Below are 23,881 nucleotides of genomic sequence, written 5' to 3' on the forward strand. Positions count from 1 at the left end.
CAGAAACGCAACCCTTGGTCATGTATGACTTTTGTGATATTTTTGCCGAAGTAATAATTTACAATAAGTAATTCTGATAAGTGAAATAATAATTGATAATTTGATAATTTTAATAAGACAGGTACTGTCTTCAATCCATTCCAGGCTGGAAAATTTCATTCCAGGCTCATCATGTATTGGTTAAATCGTTCTTTCATTTATCCATTCAGTTAAAATAGTCATTTTTTATTTATCCGGGGATTATTTACTTGGTTTTCACGTTTTTCCATGCAAAGATCAGTAAGGTGCTGATTTCGCGCTGTTGCAATGGCTTATGCACACTAAGCATTGCATGTAATGAGCTCGAATTGTTTGGCTAGCATTTCCTTAAATCAATTCAGTGGCTCAGAATAAACCAACTTGTAGCCTACTTTCACACCTCTGATGTAAATCTTGAAGTGTCACCTGTACATAACAGTTCTGCCCCACGTGTCATAGTTCTGCCTTCCGCGGTACAAGTGTCGTATCGCTTGGCATAGCCCCCCCCCCCCTATTGCTATGCTTGGCATCCTCTGCAGGGTGTTCGTGATTTCAGAGAGTAAGCGACCCCTCAAAATTACGGTCTTATTTTGTCTGTTAGATTTAAGTTGAACGTCTCTAAGCAGTTAATATTATTTTTAGACTCCCTGTTTGCGCTTACCTTAGTCACAACAAAAAAAATGGAAAGTTTTAATTTCATCTTTTTGGGTGGCCCCTCCCTTAACTCAACCCAATTAATTCACCAGAGTGTATTTAACCTCTGCTTGGCAGTACGGAACCCCAAAGTTCGACTCAAGCTTTCACAATGTTAGGTTGCAGGCTTGTTACCTCTTCCTATAAAAATAACCCAGTGACTAAAACCTGTATTAGACGTCCTCTGCACCATAAATGGTTCTGTGGAGTCTTTATCCTGTCCTCAAGACGGATAACCTTAAAATGGGCAAAACAAAATAATGGTCGTCATTTATGCTTAGAAGGGCACTAGCAGATATTTGAAGTAAATGCGTTTCATAATTCCGATAAAATTTGCTGGGGCCGTGAAACGCAGGTAGCAAACCTGTCACCCAACCTTGTAGCAACTGGAGTTGTACTTCGGGTCCGTACTGCCAAGCAGAGCATCAATCCACTCTGGTGAATCAATGGGGGGGGGGTCTCAGTTATGTGGTTGGTCTCAGGAATAGAGCAACACCTTTAACTATTCTGCAAATGTTTTGTTTACCCAAAAAAGATGAAATTAAGACTTCCCAGTTTCTTTTTTATTGTGACTAAGGTAAGCGAAGATGGGGAGTTTAAAAATAATAAAAATTACTAGGAGACGTTCAACTGAAATCCAACAGATGAAATATGACTAAATACAGAACTGCAGTTTCTTTTAAATACTTAATTCTCAGGGATCGCTTACGTTCGGAAATCACGAACACCACGCGGAGACTGCCTGGTAGGAGTTAGTAAACACGGTGAAACTATGCCAAGCGTTGAGGAATTCGTACCAGGGGGTGAAACTGTGACGTGAGGGGCAGAACTGTGCAGTACACGTGATACTCCATAATTTACATCAGATGTGTGAAATTGGAGCGTACACATTTTACCTATTGCTCAAATAATCCTCCACGTTATTCCCTGAAAGTGTCCGCTTAATACTTTCAGCTGCATTTATGCGGTCTTTCAACTGAATGAAATTTCTTCTGTCTAGATAAAGAGGAATACCGTGGAAACGTTTTACTGCAACGCCTCGTATTAATCTGTTTTATTTTTTGTATATATTCCTTGAGGTTTAACCTACTACTTAGGCTTAGAAGAACTGCAATAGAGGCTGTAGCTGGTGTAGTAGTAGTATCAGCATTGGTAGTAGTATTAGTAGTAGCGTACACATATTGCCTTTTGGTCATTTGATCTTCACCCTAAGCATTCCTTGAAAGTTCCAACTATACCCTTCATTCCTGTGAAAAACTTTGTTGACGACCTGCATGCATATAGCGTTTTTCGGCTCCCCTTAATATTCTCTTAAATTCTCAACTTCATACCCTTAGTCTTAGTAGCACTCGTATTATGGTAGTAGCAGCAGTAGTAGTAGTAGTAGTAGTAGTAGTAGTAGTAGTAGTAGAAGTAGTAGTAGCAGAAGTAGTAGTAGTAGTAGTAGTAGTAGTAGCAGTAGCAGTAGTAATAATAGTAGCAGTACTAGTAGTAGTAGTAGCAGTAGAAGTAGTAGTAAAGTAGTAGTTGTAGTAGTAGTAGTAGTAGCAGGAGGAGGAGTAGTAGTAGTAGTAGCACTAGTAGCAGTAGCAGTAGTAGTGGTAGTGGTAGTAGTAGTAGTAGTAGTAGTAGTAGTAGTAGTAGTAGTAGTAGTAGTAGTAATAGTAATAGTAGTAGTAGTAGTAGTAGTAGTATTAGTAGCAGTAGCTGTAGCAATAGTAGTAGTACTAGTAGTTGTATTAGTAGTAGTAGTAGGAGGAGGAGTAGTAGCAGTAGTAGTAGTAGTAGTAATGATAGTAGCAGTAATAATAGTAGTAACAGTAGTAGTAGCAGTAGTAGTAGTAGTAATTGTAGTGCAAGTAGTACCAATATTTTATGGGTAGTAAAAGAAGTACCAGTGGTGAATCGTCCCCCCTCATTTGAACCTCTTTCTCACCATGCCCTGGAAGTTTCAGCTTAATAGCCTAAACTGTTGTTAAGATACTGCTGGTACACCCTTTTGACAATCTCTATGCACATAGCTTGTCTTGATTTAGATCAACTTTCCTCTTAACATTTCCTTAAGCTTTCATCTCAGTATCCTCAGCTGCCACAAAAGCAGTAGTTTCAGCAGCCGCAGTATTGGTGGTGGCAGTAGTTACAGTAGTAGCAGCAGTAGTCGTACCATAGCTTAACTTACATAATTTAATAGTAGCATAAGCATAACTTAAAGCCCTCGTCTCGAGGGTTCTGGATGGATGACATCTCCAGAGACATTGTTATTAGACTTTTCAACTATGCTGACAAAATAGTTACCTCAAAATTTTCATTGGATGTCTTTGGGGAATATAAGGAAGTAAGAAGGGGACTGGTTACCCAAAATCACTTTTGACTCTTATCAACGGAGCTAGAACTTTCATTTTTCAATCGAATAAGTTCCTACCAAAGTTTCTAAGACAACTCCTTTTATACAAAGTGCCTTGATGAAAAAAAAACAATAAAAATAATAACAATACATTGTGCATACTTTGGTCTTCACATAGGCAGCGCTGTTGCGCTAACTATGGTAATAATAAACACTAAAACTACCAATATGCAAGAAAGATCTGATACACCATTTCTACAATTTATTCACCTCTAATAAATTATATATTTCTTTTGATCCTACAACAAATGAACATCTCAAAATTTCTATCAGATGAATTTCAGGAAAATACGAGGTTTGGGGGGGGAGGGTATTGACCCTCTGATCTCTCTGAATCTTAAAAAAGGCACTAGAATTTTCGATTACCAGTCCAGCGAGCACCCTTCAAAGCTTATGTGATCACCTTTTCTGTATATACCTTATACGCCCCAGGGCGTAACTTACAACCACCTGCCCTGAGGGATGCAGAAGGGCGGTTGTCATCCTCAAAGACATAATTTCCGGAACTTTCAAATACTTTGAAAAAAATGGCCTTCTCAATATTTTGATTGGTTGTTTTTGGAAACGTTGAGCTTGGGAGGGGATTTAGTTGCCCTCCAGTCACTTTGGACTATGAAAAAGTGCACTAGTCCTTTCAAATCCAATCGAATGAACTCTTTACAAAGCTTTTACGACAACAAATGACCATCTCAAAATTACGATCAAATGCATTACAGGAAAATACGAGGTGTGGTGGGGGGGAGTTATCCACCCTATCATCACTCTGAATGTCAAAAATGGCACTAAAACTTCTGATTAGCAATCCAATGAACCCCTTCCGAAGTTTATACGATCCCCCTTTTTATATAAACCTGATACACCCACAGGACATAACTTACAATCCTTGCCCTGAGGGCTGTGGGCGGGTGGGGGAGAGTTTTCCTCCTCAAAGACATAATTTCCGGACTTTTCAACTACGTTGAACAAAACGGCTATCTCAAAATTTCAACTGTTTTTGTGAAAACTCCTTTGATACGAACTGTTCTGGTCTAAAAAAAATAAAAAAATAAAAAAATAAAATAAATAATACATTGTGTCCACATTGCTCTTTACTTAGGTTAGGTTAGGTCTTTACTTAGGCAGCTCTGTTACGCTGCATGTGATACTCGTGATTTAGGGCATATCATGCTTGACTTAGCAGTCCCTAAGTCAACGAAATGCAGAATACCCCAAAAGCTGCTTTGAAGGCTCAATCTATAGAAACTATAGAAAAGTTGCTTTGAAATCTACAGAAGCTGTTTCGCTGATTTTGTTTGAATCAACGATACGACATTTGGCAGTACATCCATGGCACCTTAAAGAATAAGGCGTTACACGCTTTTTAAATGTCCTGGGCTACACTTGAAATATAAAGGGGAAGTACCTTCGACTAAGGGGAGTAAGGGAACGGACTTTATGAAATTTATGCTCCTGATAAGCCCAAACCTACCTCTATAGTAAAGATTCTGTATTCAGTTTAGATTCGGTAGCCAAATACATTAACCAAAAAGAATTTTATTTCTATGACAGTTGCGTTTCATTTCCTAAGCACTAGCCCCGGGCTCAAGGTTTTTATTTTATCTCGGTAAGTGACTCATTTCATCATAAATGAAATGAATTTGTGCAAATGACAAATATTTCAATTTTATGAACAATTTACCTTTATTGATTTATAATATGCTAACACCTTTTTCTTTTTCTTGTGCCGAAATCCAGAATTATTTCTCAGATAGTGAAAACTTTCATGTTTCTAACATCTAGTCCTGAGAATCCCAACGAGTATATGAGAAAAGCTGTTGTTTTCTTTATCGTTACAAGTGCTCAAATAGTCACGTTTCTAAAAAAAATCGGTGAATTAGCAATATTTCTACAAGTTCCTTTAAACTGATTTAAAACCCTTTACTAAGGTTGCACAAAGAGGAGAGGAATATGAACAGGGAAACTTGAGCGAAATCCTTAATTTGAAATGGAATTGACAAATAACAGATATTTTTTACATAAATGTAGTTATCTAATATATATAGATCAATTTTTTTTTAATTTCATAAATTTAATAGTAACCTAATTTGACCAGTATTTTGACTATCCTTTAATTTTATAGGGTTTCCGAAATTTCCCACGAGAAAATATGGGCTCTCTGAAATCCCCCTCAGAACTAATTTTAACAAAAATAAATTATTCATATTCTTTACTGTTTCTGTTTAAAAGGGCTGCAGTGTACTTTCCCAATACCAGCAATACCTTTCGGTACAACACCAACTTGTTATATTATGGTACCTGTTGTGACACCGAATAGTTCATAGTAATATAGGGTTATCTCTTTAATTTTAATATTTTAAATTTGTAGCTTTTATAAAGGATTGGGCGAGATAAACTTAGAGTGCAATAATTACAGAACTGGCTATATAATTTTAGAACTTACGAAATAACCAAAAAATTAGAAGTCTAAAAGAAGAGAAAATGTAGTTAGCATATGTTCTCAAAAAGATTTCAGCTTTCGACCTGTTACAAAAGTTGATTGATTTTTACCCTCTTTTAGAATTATCTAAGCCAAACCTATTATCAAAAACACGAGCAAAAAGTTCTGACGCAATGAATATTTAATACAATACGGAGAGGAAAATCAATATAAAAGATAAAGTTGTAAGCCTGAGAACTTTTATTTTGTATAAAATTTCCGAAAATAGGTATGGTGAATATAGTCATAAAACCATTTTGAACCAGTGCTTTCAATATCCCGAATTCTCATGGTTTTCCTCGTTTTTCCCGAAAGATAATTGGGTTCTGCGAAAACTTCACAAAAAAAAACGAAGATGACAAAACTTAGGGTTTGTATATCGCTTTAAGTATCGAGTATCAATAATTTTGGAGAGATTAAAAAAAAATCATTCTGGAAAGCTCTGAATAATATGGGGTAGTCCGAGTACAGAATTGGGCCATTGTGTTTAAGCGTTTTACTGTATCTGCTACTTGTAAATATGTTTTGTACAGAATATTACCGCATAAGTATTGCTGTTGAAAGAAAGGCTAAATTTTTTTCTATCACAAAGAGATTCCTTGTGCTGCTTGCTTCCACTTGAGGGAGGCCTGGAAGCAGGAGAGAGGCTCGAGCGTCTACCATTTATCATCTACAGCAATTAAGTCAATTTACAGCATTACGTGGCCAATCTTATGGCAAAGTTAACTAATGCGATGACAGCAAATTTATATAAGCATTACCCTTTTTTAAACACTCACTTTGCCAAAACTGAACATTAAATTTTACATAATTTTCAATGACGATGAGTCTTAAAATAGTCAAATAGTTCGTGGTAACGAACTGTAGTAAGGAGCGACCCGGCTCAATAGTAACCAAAGCTCTAAAAAAACGGAATTTTTACATCAATTGTTACATCAAAAGAATTTCATTTTAATGTTGTATTTAAATATATAAGTTTCAACAAGTTTAGTTTTACCCATCAAAAGTTACGAACCTGAAAACATTTGCCCTATTTTCGAAAATAGGGAGAAACATCCCCTTAAAAGTGATAGAATCTTAACGAAAATCACATCATCAGATTTAGCGTATCAGAGAACACTACAAAAGAAGTTTCAAGCTCTTATCTATGAAAATGTGGAATTTTGTATTTTTTTGCCACATGTCAGATCACGGATGCGGGTTTATTATTGTTTTTTTTCCAGGGGTCATGGTATCGATCCAGTGGTTCTAGAGTGTCGTGAGAGGGCCCAATTTGATGGAAATGAAAAGTTCTATTACCCTTTTTAAGTGACCAAAAAAATTGTAGGGCACCTAGGCCCCCTCCCAAGCTCATTTTTTCCCAAAGTCACCGGATCAAAATTCTGAGACAGCCATTTTATCCAGTATAGTCGGAAAACCTAATAACTCTGTCTTTGGAGACGACTTACTCCCCCACAGTCCCCGTGGGAGGGGCTGCAAGTCACAAACTTCGACCAGTGTTTACATAATATAGTAATGGTTATTGGGAAGTGTATAGACGTTTTCAGGGGGATTTTTTGGTTTGGGGGGAGGAGTTGAGGGGATAGGTTTATGTGGGGGGAGCTTTCCATGGAAGAATTTGTCACGGGGGAAGAAAATTTCCATGAAGGGGGTGCAGGATTTTCTAGCATTTAAAAAAAAAATGAAAAAATAAATATTAAAAAGTTTTTTCAACTGAAAGAAATGAGCAGCATTTTAAAACGAACAGTAATTATCACGCAAGTGAGGGATTCATCTCCTCCTAATACCTCGCTCTTTACGCAAAAGTATTTTTAGTAATTTCAACTATTTATTCTACGGCCATTGTCATTCAGGGATCATTCTTAAGGAACTGGGACAAAATTTAACCTTTAGTGTAAAGAGTGAGGTATTGACGAGGGGGCGAACCCCCTCATACACGTAGTAAAAACATATGAATATTGAAGTTCGTTACGTAAGTTAATTCGTAAGTTACGTTTATTTTTACTAATAAAACCATTCGTAAAAAATTAAAAGTTCTAGTTGCCTTTTTAAGTAGCCAAAAAATTGGAGGGTAACTAGGCCTCCTCCCCCGCTCCTTTTTTTCAGAGTCGTCCGATAAAAACTATGAGAAAGCCATTTAGGCAAAAAATAAATTAATATGCAAATTTCGCTTCAATTATTCATGTGCGGAGAGCCAGATTCAAAACATGCATTAATTCAAAAACGTTCAGAAATTAAATAAAACAAACTAGTTCTTTTAACTGAAAGTAAGGAGCGACATTAAAACTTAAAACGAACAGAAATTACTCCGTATATGAAAGGGGCTGTTGCCTCCTCAACGCCCCGCTCTTTACGCTAATGTGTTTTACTGTTTTAAAAAGTAGAGTTGAGAGTAAGAGTCAAACTTTGAATGGAACTGACTCTGAATGAATACACGAAACTACAATGAGTGAAATTTTTTGGTAAATCATCAAAATTAGATCGTGTCTAAGCTTCTCCAAGGCACATCCTCCGAAAGATCTGCCCGTGGTGAATAGGATAAACTCAAAACACAAAAATATTGTCAACTTATTTATAGTTTCAAGAAAATCCTGGTCATAATTGATAAGCCTTATAAAAATTCAGGGAGATTGAAGGAGCCTAAATCCAAATCTGCGCTCCCTTCTATGTATGAACCTCACACACATAATGAGCAACGATCGTTTATGTTTGCAAATCAGCCCTGAACCTATCCAAAAATCGAAAATTTAGTTAAGTTTATCCGCACTGAGCAGCAGAAATATCACCATCTTTTAAAAATTTTGACGGTGAGTCTTGACCCCAACTATTTTTATCCCAAATACTTCACCACTTCTACAATACTATAAAGCTCTCAAAGCATATTGTCCATTTTACTAAAATTAACAGATGAACTTTACTGAAAACTGAAACCAGTTGGAACCTTCCCTTATTACCCATTTGTTTTAAGAATGCAACACAATTAATTTAGCTAAAATCAACAGCAACATGAAAAAATGGAGTCTAGATTGACTAATTTAATAGAAAATTAACTAATTGACTAATTGACTAATTTAACACTAAAATTAACAGCTGAACTTTACTGAAAACTGAAACCAGTTCGAACCTTCCCTTATTACCCATTTGTTTTAAGAATGCAACACAATTAATTTAGCTAAAATCAACAGCAACATGAAAAATGGAGTCTAGATTGACTAATTTAACAGAAAATTAACTAATTGACTAATTGACTAATTTAACACTAAAATTAACAGATGAAATTTACTGAAAACTGAAACCAGTTCGAACCTTCCCTTATTACCCATTTGTTTTAAGAATGCAACATAATTAATTTAGCTAAAATCAACAGCAACATGAAAAAATGGAGTCTAGATTGACTAATTTAACAGAAAATTAACTAATTGACTAATTGACTAATTTAACACTAAAATTAACAGATGAACTTTACTGAAAACTGAAACCAGTTCGAACCTTCCCTTATTACCCATTTGTTTTAAGAATGCAACACAATTAATTTAGCTAAAATCAACAGCAACATGAAAAAATGGAGTCTAGATTGACTAATTTAACAGAAAATTAACTAATTGACTAATTGACTAATTTAACACTAAAATTAACAGATGAACTTTACTGAAAACTGAAACCAGTTCGAACCTTCCCTTATTACCCATTTGTTTTAAGAATGCAACACAATTAATTTAGCTAAAATCAACAGCAACATGAAAAAATGGAGTCTAGATTGACTAATTTCATTTTTCAATATAAAAAAGCTTGTATTTAATTTTTTAATCCACTTAAACTTAGCCCCCTTTATCAATAATTTTAACGGATAAATTAATTTTCAAAATCTAGATAAACCATACGATATAAACAAAAAGACTGCGTAATTTACTAATTTTTTTTTGTTTGGATATCATACTGATTCTATCAAGCTTATTTGCTACCGGGCTGATTCCTTGGGAAGAAGCCGAAAATCCAAAAAGTTATAAATTGCATACAAAAACTTGGCCTCTTCATAATCAATTTCACATCATAATCTAATTTCTTGAAAACTCTCCAAATCTCCAAGATTCTCAAACTTAATTTTTATTACTTGATAATGACATACCTACCATTTTATCTTATTACACTCTTTGGTAACGCAAACATTTTTAGCACTTTCCTAAATAGTTAATCAATTCTGCCCTTTTCCTCTCAAGTCTATAAACCCAACCTTTTACTCTTTGTTTGTATCTCCTACCAATTTACGTGAATCTAATACTTTGACCTTATTTTATGTTATGCCAATTATGACGGAGTTCCTCATCCTGCTCTATTTGTCTTATCTCATAACTTCCACCAGCCCTTACATTTCCCATTTCTCTTCTTAACCACATTTTCTATAGAGTTAAATGTTTTGCATCCCTGAACACTTCGTTCAAACTATTATAATCATTCTTCAGTTGATGTCACTTTTATTTTAACTCTTGAGCCCTCAAAACAATTCAAAGCTATCGCTTTCGAAAAATCAAGAGCTAAGAGCTTATAAGGCACTTGTGACGAGGTAGGAAGAGCCAAGAGCTCATATAGCATGAGCTCTAACAAAATTCTAAGAATCAATAGATTGATTTAAAAGGAAAATCAGAGGCTTAATGCCGGTCGAGATTTAAAATAAGAGCTCTGAGACACAAGCCCCTTACGCATACACCCCTCCCAGCGCCCGTTGTGGCTGAGGCTCGCAAAATGATTTTTAAAATATTGAATGTTCTTAAGAGGAAGAAATTCCTAGAATGACAAATAACTGAATGGCAAGGGTTCAGTTACTTAATCAGGCAGTTTTTTCAGTCACGGTTTTAAGCATTATATATGATTATTTTTAGCTAATTCACTATTTTTTTATTTTTTGGGAATTGTGAAATATTCCATACACTATTATTGGAACAAATTACGCTCCAAACCCCAACCCCTTGCCACCTATGGGTTGGAGAAGTGTAGGCATAAGGTTCTAGAACCATTCAAAGTTGTATCTTCAAAGAAGGATTACTTATTGTTATATTTATTTATTCATATTATTTTCTTTTTTTACTATTTAACAGATAGAATATAATCATTTGTAATGTATATAGAGAAATCATGGCAGTAAGAACATATTTGATTTTTTTTGTGACTTTTTCTACTTGTCAGGCTACTTCTAAACTTTTTCTTGTTTATTGCTATTTCATACCTGCAAGTCTATAATTTTTGGCGTTTATCAGGGGGAGGGGGAAACGTTTAGTGAAATAAATTAGACATACCAACAATTTGCTTAGGTTTTGAAAACCTTAAGATGTTCTTTAGAAAAACAGTTACTCTTTCCTAACTGTCGAAGTTGCCCTACTTCAAAAAACGGGTACACCATTTTATGTAGCATAAATTTCTCGGCATTTTTTTGAAAAACGATCAGAAATTAAATAACTTTTCTTTCAACTAAAACTAAGCAGGGAGATTAAAACTTTAAACGAACAGAAATTATTCCGTATAGGAGGAGGCTACCCCCCTGAAATAAAATAAAAAAGATCATTGCAGTATTGCTTCTCCACAAAGTTTAAAGTAAAAACGGGCAAAGATTAATTTTAAAAAAAACAAGTTTTTTGAGGGAAGTAAAGAGCGAACTTGAAGCTTAAAACGAACAAAATTTATTGCATAACAGTCTATCTTGCAAATACCAATAAAACTAGCACAAATAAACAAAATAATCATATTTCCCTATGTTTGTAGGATTATAGAAAACTAGCGCTTTACTCGAAACACAAAAGCCAAGTATAAAAAACAAGGAGGTTGATTTATTGGTTGAAAGTGCGCACGTAGCCTGACAACAACAAGCCAATCTTTAAGCTTTTCATAGTCTTACAACAGCTGAAATATCAGTAACTTTCAGTACACAGTTAAAATTATCTTAAGAACATAAACATAAAGATAAACACTTTTTTAATAACTGCAAAGTCACTGAACAGCATAGAGAAATATTGGACTGATTTATCAAGTAACATTTTGGTCTTACCAGCTAAAATAGCAATAGTGAGTAATAAACAATCTTAAATTGTAAAATATACACTTTAGTATTACTTAAAATGAGATCGAATAAGCCAAATTATGAACTCTGGAAATCCCGTAATTTCTCTCTATACTTCAGAAAATTTCAAGTTATGATAAAAAAAATTTTAAGCTAGTCTAACGTACTAATACTATCAAGATGATTTTATTTCTAGCTTGTCTACAAACTTACCATGACATGTCCTTTTCAGAACCAAAACGAGAGCCAATCATTTGACTGAACGATTGTGCACAAGTGTTGCCAAATTAAACGAAAAGTTAAATCAAGCATTAATCCTAAAATGCTTTATTTTTATACTGTTAAAAGTATCCTTAATCTGTTTGCTTTTACTGTACCAAAACTCCCATGTTGTTTTGCGTTTTCAGGAAAGCGCTAGTTTTCTATAATCCTACAGACATGGGGAAATATGATTATTCTGTTTATTTGTGCTAGTTTTATTGATATTTGTTAGATAGACTGTGAAGCAATAATTTTTGTTCGTCTTGAGTTTCAACTTCGCTCCTTACTTCCCCCAAAAAACCTAATTTTTTTTAAATTGATTATTTTGAAATTTGATGCTTCTCAGATTTCTCCTTAAAAGCCAAGTAGGTGTTTTCATGACACTGTTTCTTATTTTTTTTTTCTTTTTAGATGTAAAAAAGTTCACCTTTCATTTGTTTACAAAACATTACACAACGATAATGTATGTGACATTTTTCGGCAAAGGCTTAAGGGGAAAATGACGGTCCTTTTTATTAGCCTGTCAACAGGTCAAAGTCAGTTGAAAATTAATCTAGGAAAGAAGTGAGGAGAAAATCGTTAAATCGTGGTGCTTTGGTTTTATCAAGAAAAAAGCTGCCTTCTTAGCTGACACATGTTCGACGTTTAAAGCCTTGAAATAGAGATAGTAGGAAGGAGAGAAGCTCACAAACATAAGGTCAATCAAATTGGGGCCATAAGACTAGTTAAAGGATCAAAAAATTGACAAGCCATGGGACTATACTGATAAAATAATTTTTCTTTTATTTACAGAAAAATTTAAAACTTGACAGCATCGAAAGTTTGCAAATTTGGTCATAGACGCGAACTTAAACTCGCTGAATATGGATTAGAAGTCTCTAAGTCATACTTCCGAGTCATTAAATGTAACTAACCTTCCGGCCGGCCTGAGCAAGTCATCAAATAGTTCGTGGTAATGGCGATTAAGTAGACAAATACCAGTACTAATAGTAACCGAAACTGTAAAAAATTAAGATGTAGATAACAATTTATAGGCCACAAAATTTTTCTTGCGTTAGGATTAGGATTCAAAATTTTTAAAATGCATTAAGTGTAATGTTGCACCACCATCATTGTCACCACCATCGTTTTCGGAACATCAGGACTCAGAGCAAGAGTTTCATTCCCTTTTCTACAAAATCTCATACATTTTCTTAGAAGGATTGTCACTGAAAAATCTTTGTTTCATTGTTTTTCTTTCTTTTTCTAATGTACGGATGCTTTGTACATTATTCACACTATACTTGGTTAAAAAAAGATTTTAAACAAATCCCTTCAAGTACCGCTTTAGATATATGTCTGTTCTTGAAAACACATTTATTTACTGAGGATAAAGAAGTACCTTCATGCAGCCTCCCCCCTATATATACCGTTATTAACATACAACCTTTTATTTATAGGTAGCCATGGCAATCCATGTTTCAAATTTGTCAATTTATTTAAAATTGCTGCAACCTAGTAAAGAGCCATTATGCAGACCGTAAAAGGAGAAATTTAATAACTGAGACACACGTACGTAGCAGAAAAATTACTGGTGAGTCTTTTTTTTGGTATAAAGTAACAATTTTTATCGTAGCCTATAGTTTAAAATGTTTGAAATAGAAACAAAATTCAACATTACTGAACAGGCAGGGGCCAAAAACACAAGTTCTACGTTACTAAACCGTTAAATTTTCTTATTTGTAAACACTTAGTATGGGTGATCCTGACTGTTTCACCTGACTGTGACATTTTCATTTTTTTGCCATGAGACAAGGTATCGAAATGGCTGTTGTAAAATGTCTCTACTAATATGAAAGCTAGTTTAAAGTTAACAAACTTTTGTCATAAAAATACTGATCATTTTGGAATGTAAAAAACTACTCTGTTCTATATTTTCACTCCTTGGTTTTCGACTGAAGGATATGTATGTGATACCGAACACTCAGCTGCCATTTTTGGGACACATCTGACAGTTTATAAATGGCCACGGAATTCCTGCGTTGTTTTAAAATCATTTTTTTTTGTAAATAGGGAGCGGGTAGCGGAGTTTATTTCGCATCCTAACAATACATCACAAAAGTCCAGTTTTTGATAAGAATTAAATAAAAAAAAGGTTTTTTTTAAATGAAGGTAAGGAGTGACATTAAAACTTAAAACGAACAGAAATTACTCCGTATATGAAAGGGGATTTTCCTCTTCAACGCCTTGCTCTTTACGCTAAAGTTTGACTCTTTCTCTTAACTCTACCTCTTAAAACAGTAAAAAACTTTAGCGTAAAGAGCGGGGCGTTGAAGAGGAAAAGCCCCTTTCATATACGGAGTAATTTCTGTTCGTTTTAAGTTTTAATGTCGCTCCTTACTTTCATTTAAACAAACTTTTTTTATTTAGTTTCTGGACGTTTTTTAATTAATGCATGTTTTAATCTTGGCTCTCCGAACATAAATAATTAAAACAAAATTTGCATATTAATTTTTTTTTTGGCTAAATGGCTTTCTCATAGTTTTAATTGCAAGATTTTGAGTAAAAAGGAACGAGGGAGGAAGCCTAGTTGTCTTCCAATTTTTTGATTACTTAAAAAGGCAACTAGGACTTTTAATTGTTACGAACATTTTTATTAGTTAAAAAATATACGTAATTTACGAATTAACTTACGTAACGAACTTCTATATTCGTACGTTTTTATTGCATATATGAGGGGGTTCACCCTCGTCGATACCTCGCTCTTTACACTAAAGCTTAAATTTTGTCCCAATTCCATAAGAATGACCCTTGAATCACAAAGGCCGTAGAATAAATAGTTGAAATTACTAAAAATACTTTAGCGTAAAGAGCGAGGTATTACGAGGAGGTAAACCCCTCATATGTGTAATAATTTCTGCTCGTTTTAAGTTTTAATGCTGCTCCTCACTTTCAGTAGAAAAAAACTTTTCATAATTATTTTTTCATTGTTTTTTTAAATAATGCAAGAAAATCCTGCGCCCCCTTCATTGAAAGTCCCTTCCCCCATAAGAAGTTTTTCCATGGAAGATCCTCCCACGTAGCCCTCTACACCCCAACTCTCCCCCCCAAACCAAAAAAATCCCCCTGAAAACTTCCTTACACTTCCCAGTAACCATTACTATATGTAAACACAGGTCAAAGTTTGTACCTTGCAACCCCTCCCACGGGGACTGCGGGGAAGTAAGTCGTCCCCAAAGACATCGTTATTACGTTTTTCGACTATGGTGAATAAAATGGCTATCTCAGAATTTTGATCCGGTGAAATTGGGGAAAAACTGAGCGGGGGAGGGGGCCTAGGAGCCCTCCAATTTTTTTGGGTCACTTAAATAGGGCCCTAGAAATTTTAATTTTCGTTAGAATGAGCCCTCTTGTGATATTCTAGGGCCACTGGGCCAATACGATCACCCCTGGGAAAAAAAAACAAATAAACACGCAACTGTGATTTGTCTTCTGGCAATAAATGCAAAATTCCACATTTTTGCTTGAAATTTCTATAATAAGGTTCTCTGATACGCTGAATCTGATGATGTGATTTTCGTTAAGATTGTATGACTTTTAGATGGTGTTTCCCCCTATTTTCTAAAATGAGGCAAATTTTCTCAGGCTCGTAACTTTTGATAGGTAAGACTAATCTTGACGAAAGTTATATATTTAAAATCAGCATTAAAATACGATTTTTTTTTATGTAACTATGTATCCATTTTTTAGAGTTTCAATCACTATTGAGCCGGGTCGCTCCTTACTACAGTTCGTTAACACAAACTGTTTAAAAAAGTCACTCTTTAATAATTTAGTGCTCCCCTGGCATTGTGCACCCCCAAGCCCAGGCCTAGTAGGCATACTGGTAAATCTTGACCTGGTTGCAGGCTGGCTTGGCTGAAAATGGAATAAAAAAATTAAGTATGTCCATTTGAAGGTACTATAAATATTCATTTCTACGAATTTAATCACCACACAAAATTTAATTATGACAACTAACTGTATCGAGTTGGCAATAACAATTTACTTCATAAATGGATAAAGCTAGAAAATAAAAGTTTCTTATTAAATTTAACATATGGTAGACGTTCCTTTATGACCTTCTAGTTCATTTGGCCCTTTATCTGTGAAGCAAACAACCTCTTGTTTTTTTTTGTATTCAGCTTCCTTTTTTTGAAGTACTAAAATCCAAATTATGAAACTTATGCAAGCGTTTATTTGAATGTAAATCTCAGTATTATCAAGTTTTTAGCAGCAGTGTGAATGCGACAGGTGACTGTGCTGTTGTTATTGACAGTCCATCAATCGGTGGAAATTGTGAATTCACTGTCTGACTGGTATGAATGTTGGCATTTCTAAGTATGAAAAGGTGCAAAATTTCAGCTCCCTCTCATATCTTGGATTCGTGTAATGCTCTTAAAACGTTTAAAATATACTTGTTTGCTTAGAAATCGACAAATGAAATTGAGTGGCCAGATAAAAACAAATATAAGAATTTCGCAGTTTCATAACAAAAGATGGAGTTCTATGGTTCTGGGGTTCTAGGGTTCTGGGGTTCTACGGCAAATGGGGTTCTGTTTTGCTAACAGATACACAGTATTCAAAGGCCAGGAATCTGGAAGTGGATTTGCCTTTTTATTTCAATTAATTCAAAAAATATTTTCTAAAAGCAAGATTTTCTTTCACAAATAAAAGTAAAGAGAAATTTTAAACATAATACAATCGCAAATAAAGTCGTCTATTAATTCAATGTAGATGATCAAAGAATAATATGAACCAATTAATGAAATGACGGATAATTAGGAATTAAAGTCGATAATCACATCAGACTTAAAAGAATATGAATTACCACAATTAGGATCAGGGTTACCGGCCTTCAGTAGGTTTAAAAGGTAGTAGCCCTATTTCTTTTTTAGCAATCTTTGCTTGTTTTAAGTTTATCCTGATTCTATCCGATATTCCAAAAGTCTCTAATAGGTCACTACAGCCTTTCAAACAGTTCGTGGTAACGAACTGTAGTAAGGAGCGACCCGGCTCAATAGTAACCAAAACTCTAAAAAATTGAATTTTGATATCAATAGCTACATCAAAAGAATCGCATTTTAATGCTGATTTTGAATATATAAGTTTCATCAAGTTTAGTTTTACCCAACAAAAGTTACGAGCCTGAGAAAATTTGCCTTATTTCGGAAAGTAGGGGGAAACACCCCCTAAAAGTCGTAGGATCTTAACGAAAATGACACCATCAGTTTCAGCGTATCAGAGAACCCTACTGTAGAAGTTTCAAGCTCCTATCTACAAAAACGTGGAATTTTGTATTTTTTGCCAGAAGACAAATCACGGGTGCGTGTTTATTTGTTTGTTTTTTTTTTTTTTTTTTTTTTTTTTCCCAGGGGTCATCGTATCGACCAAGTAATCCTAGAATGTCGCAAGAGGGCTCATTCTAACGGAAATGGAAAGTTCTAGTGCCCTTTTTAAGTGACCAAAAAAATTGGAGGGCATCTAGGCCCCCTCCCATGCTCATTTTTTTCCCAAAGTCAACGGATCAAAATTTTGAGATAGCCATTTTGTTCAGCATAGTCAAAAACCATAATAACTATGTCTTTGGGGATGACTTACTCCCCCACAATCACTGGGGGAGGGGCTGCAAGTTACAAACTTTGAACAGTGTTTACATTTAATAATGGTTATTGGGAAGTGCACAGACGTTTTCAGGGGGATTTTATTTTGTTTGGGGGTGGGGCTAACGAGAGGGGGCTATGGTGGAGGATCTTTCCTTGGAGGAATCTGTCACGGGGGAAGAAAAATTCAATGAAAAGGGCGCAGGATTCTCTTGCATTACTATAAGAAAACAATGAAAAATAAACATGAAAATGGTTTTTCAAATGAAAGGAAGAAGTAGCATTGAAACTTAAAACGAACAGAGATTATAACGCATATGAGAGGTTTTAAAAATACTTTAGCATAAAGAGCGAGGTATTTAGGAGGAGATAAATACCTTGCTCTTTATGCTAAAGTATTTAGTAATTTCAACTATTTATTTTACGGCCTTTCTGATTCAGGGGTCATTCTTAAAGAATTGGGACAAAACTTACGATTTAGTGTAAAGAGCGAGGTATTAACGAGGGTACAAACCTCCTCGTATACATAATAAAAATATAAGGTTATGAAAGTTTGTTATGTAAGTTAATTCTTAAGTTACGTATATTTTTTACTTATAAAACGTTCGTTAAAAATTAAAAGTTCTAGTTGCCTTTTTAAGTAACCGAAAAATTGGAGGGCAACTAGGCCTCCTTCTCCACCCCTTATTTCTCAAAATCGTCTGATCAAAACTAAGAGAAAGCCATTTAGCCAAAAAAAAGAATTAATATACATATTTCATTTTAATAATTTATGTGCGGAGAGCCAAAACCAAACTTGCATTAATTCAAAAACGTTCAGAAATTAAATAAAAAAAAAAACTAATTTTTTTAGCTGAAAGTAAGGAGCGACATTAAAACTTAAAACGAACAGAAATTACTCCGTATATGAAATGGGTTGTCCCCTCTGCAATTCCTCGCTCTTTACGCTAAAGTTCGACTCTTTGCCACAATTCTGCTTTTTAAAACAATTAAAAGCTTTAGCGTAAAGAGCGAGGAATTGCAGAGGGGACAACCCATTTCATATACGGAGTAATTTCTGTTCGTTTTAAGTTTTAATGTCGCTCCTTACTTTCAGCTAAAAAAATTAGTTTTTTTTTTATTTAATATACTCTGCAGCAAATAAAAGGTTAATGTATAAGGCTTTCACAAGTCTTTCACAAGCTATGGTAGATAATTTCGAAGACCACACTGCCTTTCCATGACGAAAGTAAAACAGTTCAAAATAGGGATGAAACCTTTGTCACTGTCATTAGAATTCACTGTCATTTCACTATCATTTTCATTCACTGTCAATAAAAAGGTTTAATCCCTATTTTGAACTGTTTTACTTTCACAAGCCATGGTATCAATAAATTTTAATATAATGAATTAAATACAAACTTAGGAAAAAAAACTTTTAATTTAGTAGCTGTAAGTGATTATCCGGAATACGAAAACGACATACTGTCTTATTTGGCGATTCGTTGGTATTAGCAAATTTTAAACTTTTGGAAAAGATTTACTATTATTCGAAATCATGAAGGATAAAAATGGTATAAACTCTAAAAATCTAGTTACTTCTACCTATAGTATGGATAATTTAATGCTTTGCTGCAAATTTCTGAAGTTGGTCTATAGCCCTTGGATTTACGGAGGTACGTTCACTTCAGATCGTCACAACATGGTCATTAAATATACAGTTTAAAACCCAAAAAGAGAGGCAATCATCGGATAAGAGAAACTTTACTTTTGTGCGTTTTTTTTTTTTTAAATCAAACGACGAAATACTTATTCAGATCTTCTGGGTATTTCTACCATCTGCCTTAAAATCTTCAGAATCGAATTCTACTCGCAAACTCGTAACTTTTTTTTTATTTACAATGAACTTTTTACCAAATCTTCATGACTAATTCTACTGCCAATGGGCCACATTTCTTTTACTAAACTGCAGCTACCACTATAAATATGACCTGCGTTATTACCTATGCAGTGACCGTATGGATCCTAAATAATCAACAAGAATATTTTCAGGATTGTCTGGAATATATCTTTGTTCCCAGTACCATCAGACTAAGGCCGAAAGATAAGGTTAGAGCTTTAGATACGAATCCAATCTTCCTTCACTAATATCTTTTATGTCTCTTACGCTTTTTTGTGCGCGCAATATTTGACTTTGACTTCATAAAATAAATCAAGAGTTAAGGGCATGAATTTTAACTTTTAGAAAACGTTGAAAATTAAAAGATAATCGACAGACCTAAACGCTCAAACATAAACAAACATAAATTTAGTAAACGTAAACATTCTAGTCCTTCATTCTTAGGTGGTGGCTCTTATCCATCCTCAGTTTTTAAACCCGCGAAAACAGATAGATAAAAGATAGTTCCTTGGCAAGTATTTTAAGAACGAAGGAGTCTGCTGTGATAGTATGAACAGGTACACAATAACCCTACCGTTTGATCACAGGCAGCATAGTAGCAGTGGCTAGGTAAAGAGTCATGTGTCGTAAGAGTCGAAAGTCATTGGATGGCGGCAAAATCTCCTCCTGTGTCCTTTTTTCTTTATAGCACCCTGTAGATGTCAAGGTATCAGATCAAAATTGAATAGTCAAAAGAAAAAACGAATATGTCTCTTGAGCGGATGTATATCTCAGAGCTTCTGGTCTAAGAAACGCAAATATTGTATTGATGAACGGGATCTTGAGTTTATTTTCCGTTCAAGAACACATAAGACAGAGACATTGCTATTACCAATTCTTGAGTGCTTAACGGACGAAGCATGATAATTATACAACTGTTTGAGGAGAAGCTGATTGCAAAGTCCACATAAATTACGCAATCTTTCCTACTGAGCCGCTAGCATTTTCACCTTCTAGCATAATATTTCAAAACCAAGAATTGCTTTCAAATTGTGGTCAAGAATAATTTTTTCATTATCAAGGAGAAAACCAATGCAAATCTCTTTTTGATCTGATGAATAGTTCAGTTGGAAAGCACTATTCTTGCGAAGGGACAGCTTCTTATTGACTGGACGACACAGATTACTCGTATTGCCATATTGTTTGTAGGGTATGGAGACAAAAGAGTATTCATTGGAATCAACAATCTCCAGAAATTCATCACTAAGAAATGGCCAATCATAGAATCGCACTTTAATATCATATCTTACTCCCTTTCTTAAGACATAAGATGTATTCTTGAAAAAACAGTCAACCACATTTGAAGGAACAGTTCTTTCAAATGTTATGGTGGGGGAGAGTTTAGTCAAATAGTGACTTGTTGTATTCAGATCATTGTACAAGGGATCCGAGACATCGAGCATGATTATGCAATAGAAAGCATTAGACTAAGGTATTATTCATGTCTTCAGTGGCTATTCAAGAATACAGATCAGAGTTGTATCTTAGCCAGTGAACTAGAAACTCTCTGTTACCTCTGTGAGTTTGAGCCTTTAACATATTTTCAAAATAATAGACTCTACTATCGTTGACCCTTTGAAGTTCATAATAATGTAACCCAACGAGAATATCTTCGTCTTTGGTATTTCGTCGACAATAGGTCATAAATCTGGTCTCTAGGACTTCTAACCCTTCTAGTGATTCAGTGAACCAAAAGTAGTTGCCCTGCTCAAACCTATACTATTTTGATTTATTCAAACCGTATCAGCGACAGAGGATTCCTTGTTTTGTTAATTTTACTTTTATTAGACTGTTGTTTGAAAAAAATGTCAATTGTACTGTTCCCACGATGGATTTTAATTGGATTAAACTCCATTGACAGAGAACAATAGGGGTCTTCATTGTAAATGTGATAATTTTACCCAAGTCATGAACAAAAACAACAGTGCTTTTGAGCGGGTCATATCTGGAAGTAAAAATACGAAAAGATTGAATTAATCGCTTGGCCATTGCAGGCTTTATTTGGCAATGGTTATGATAAAGGTTTTTTTGAACACCTTCTTTGTATTTGGATTGAGAGATTCGCTTCCTCGATTCGTTAGAATTTTATTTTAGGACAATAGGGCATGTATACTTCTTATAGTTTTTGTAGCTTCTTCCCACTCTTCGTTTTAAGTGTAATAGCATGTGCATAACAACTAAATAATAAAATATACCCGCATAGTCTATTAAGACGTCTTTGAATCTTGTCTAGGGTCAAAAAATACACCTGCATTATTGGCAGGGAGAATAACGACTTAGTTTTTCGGTAGTGACCACCACGGATCCAATAGTTCCGATGACTAGTCTAATTTGCTTCATTCTGTAGATAGTCTACTCCTAAACTCTGTTGATTCCCTGCCACATCGCAAAGTGTAGTAGATGAACAAAGTCTACAGACTACCCACTTCTCTGACATCCTCATAAGCTTACTTCAAAGCTTCAGCCATTTTGAATGCAAACTTGTACATCTGAGTTCACTTTCTCTTTTGAATGATGTACAGCGGTGGGGCTGTTGGCACTGAGTTAAAACTAACATCAAGATGTTTTTGTTTATTCTGAGTTGCAACTGTCAAATTGTTTATAATATCGTCATAATTGTTTTTCCTACTGTTGCTGTTGTTGTTTGGTGTGCTAGTATTTTCCAATGTTGATTCAACGTCTTCTTCTATTGGTGTTTGATTGAGTTTCGTTGGACGTTCCATTAAGTGTTTTAAAATTTTTTCATTGTAACAATTTAAAAGATGATTTTGAGCTGATAGAGACTATGGGTAATTTGTAGCTAAATCCAGTACCAAATGAACGCAATTGTAAGTTATGCTATGCATTATAACTTGACTCGTTTAATCATCAATTTGAACACTCTTACCTTCCATGAGATAAGTCGATAGTCTTTTAATTTCCTCATGGTGAGATTGTGGTAATAAAACAATTATACTTAACAGAGCTTTGTCAAACGATGCCCCTCTTTGTTTTCGATGGTGGTGCTGGGGTTAATGGAGTGGGATTTATACCCTTTTATTTTTAATGACACTCCCGTTGATTGTTTTCTCAGGGTACAGTTTTTGAAGCATTAGTAGTTTTTGATCGTCAGCAATGTTCTCATAATTAACGAAATCAGTGAGCTTATCTTCACACCGTCCCATTGGTGAAAAGATTAGCTCTATTAGAATCAAATTGTATGGTTTAATCCTTTCTTTCTGATGAATATAGGAAACTGTTTATAAGTCCTGTAATTATGAGTGGGAAAAGTAGAAATAAGCTTCTGGCGAATTGGAGAAGAGGTTTCCAGTTCGGTTTAATTTTTTATCCTATTGGCTAAGGCACTTTAATGGAGCGACTTCGCTTTGTCTGGTGCTCAACTACTTCTAGAAGTTGAATATTGCCTTTAACTTAATTTAAACAGAGTTACAAACACAAACAATTTTTCAGGGTGAGAGTATACTTTGAACAACTGTAATTTCTCTTGGGACCATTGTTTGACTGATTCAGCTAATCTTTCATATTTGACGAAAGGTTTAGTTTCCTGCTGACGCTAAACACACCAAGTCCTTGTATATATTTAGTGTCTAGTGCAATAGCTTTTACAGTGTTATGTGATTTTTGCGTTATACTATAAACAATAGTCTTTATGCTGGAATCTCAAGAAACTTTTATTACGATTCAGAATTATTTTAGGCACAACGATGTTTTCCCGTCACGGAAGGCCACGTAGACACGACCTGAATGGAGTTTTAAAGTGATATATACTTCCCTGTTCAAAGTCAAAACGTGACAAAGTACAGAATACATTTGTTTCTTGAATAGATATCTCTTTGTGTCAGTGAAAGAGAGAGAGAATAAAAAAATGTATATATATATATATATATATATATATATATATATATATATATATATATATATATATATATATATATATATATATCAATACTGTTTTTAAAAAATTAAAAAATGCGAAATTAAATCCTAAAACACAAAAAAAAGTTTAAAAAATTTCAACATAGAATATAGAATTCTTGAAAACTTGAAAATTTTTAAAAATTCACTGTAAAACACACAACACCATGAATTTTCCTATAATTTATGCATAGGTCTTGGTCAGATGGTAAATCGGGTCCAAGGGAGAATACTCCTACACCATCTCAGCACATATAGACCGTGCAGTACATGGTAGTTATGGTATTTTTTTTCCTCTATTTTTCTGTGTAATTTTAATATCTTAGGAAGCAAATTGTTTTCGCATTTTTGTACTTGGAATCATATTTTTGTCAACACAATAACAGTAGACACGCATGTCTAAGTTTTTGTCCACATTATGCATGAGTACATCTTTGAAGCTCTTTTCCTTACTGTGTCTCTGCATAAAATACACCTTCGGATTTGCAAACAAACCTTTGAAGATTTTGTTGCTTCCCGCATCTGA

General features: G+C 34.5%; 1 protein-coding gene across 3 annotated transcripts in view; it reads left to right on the forward strand.

The window, feature by feature from the left end:
• The window catches only part of LOC136041442 (uncharacterized), an 89,950-nt gene that overhangs the window by 14,764 nt on the left and 51,305 nt on the right, over positions 1-23,881 (forward strand). For all 3 annotated transcript variants that reach the window (XM_065726111.1, XM_065726136.1, XM_065726128.1), the window contains exon 2: positions 13,341-13,474. The gene's annotated coding sequence lies outside the window, so the exon portion shown is untranslated. The remainder of the gene's footprint in view (positions 1-13,340; positions 13,475-23,881) is intronic.

This window comes from Artemia franciscana, chromosome 2 (genome assembly GCF_032884065.1).
Source record: "Artemia franciscana chromosome 2, ASM3288406v1, whole genome shotgun sequence".
In the NCBI taxonomy this organism is placed as follows: Eukaryota; Metazoa; Arthropoda; class Branchiopoda; order Anostraca; family Artemiidae; genus Artemia; species Artemia franciscana.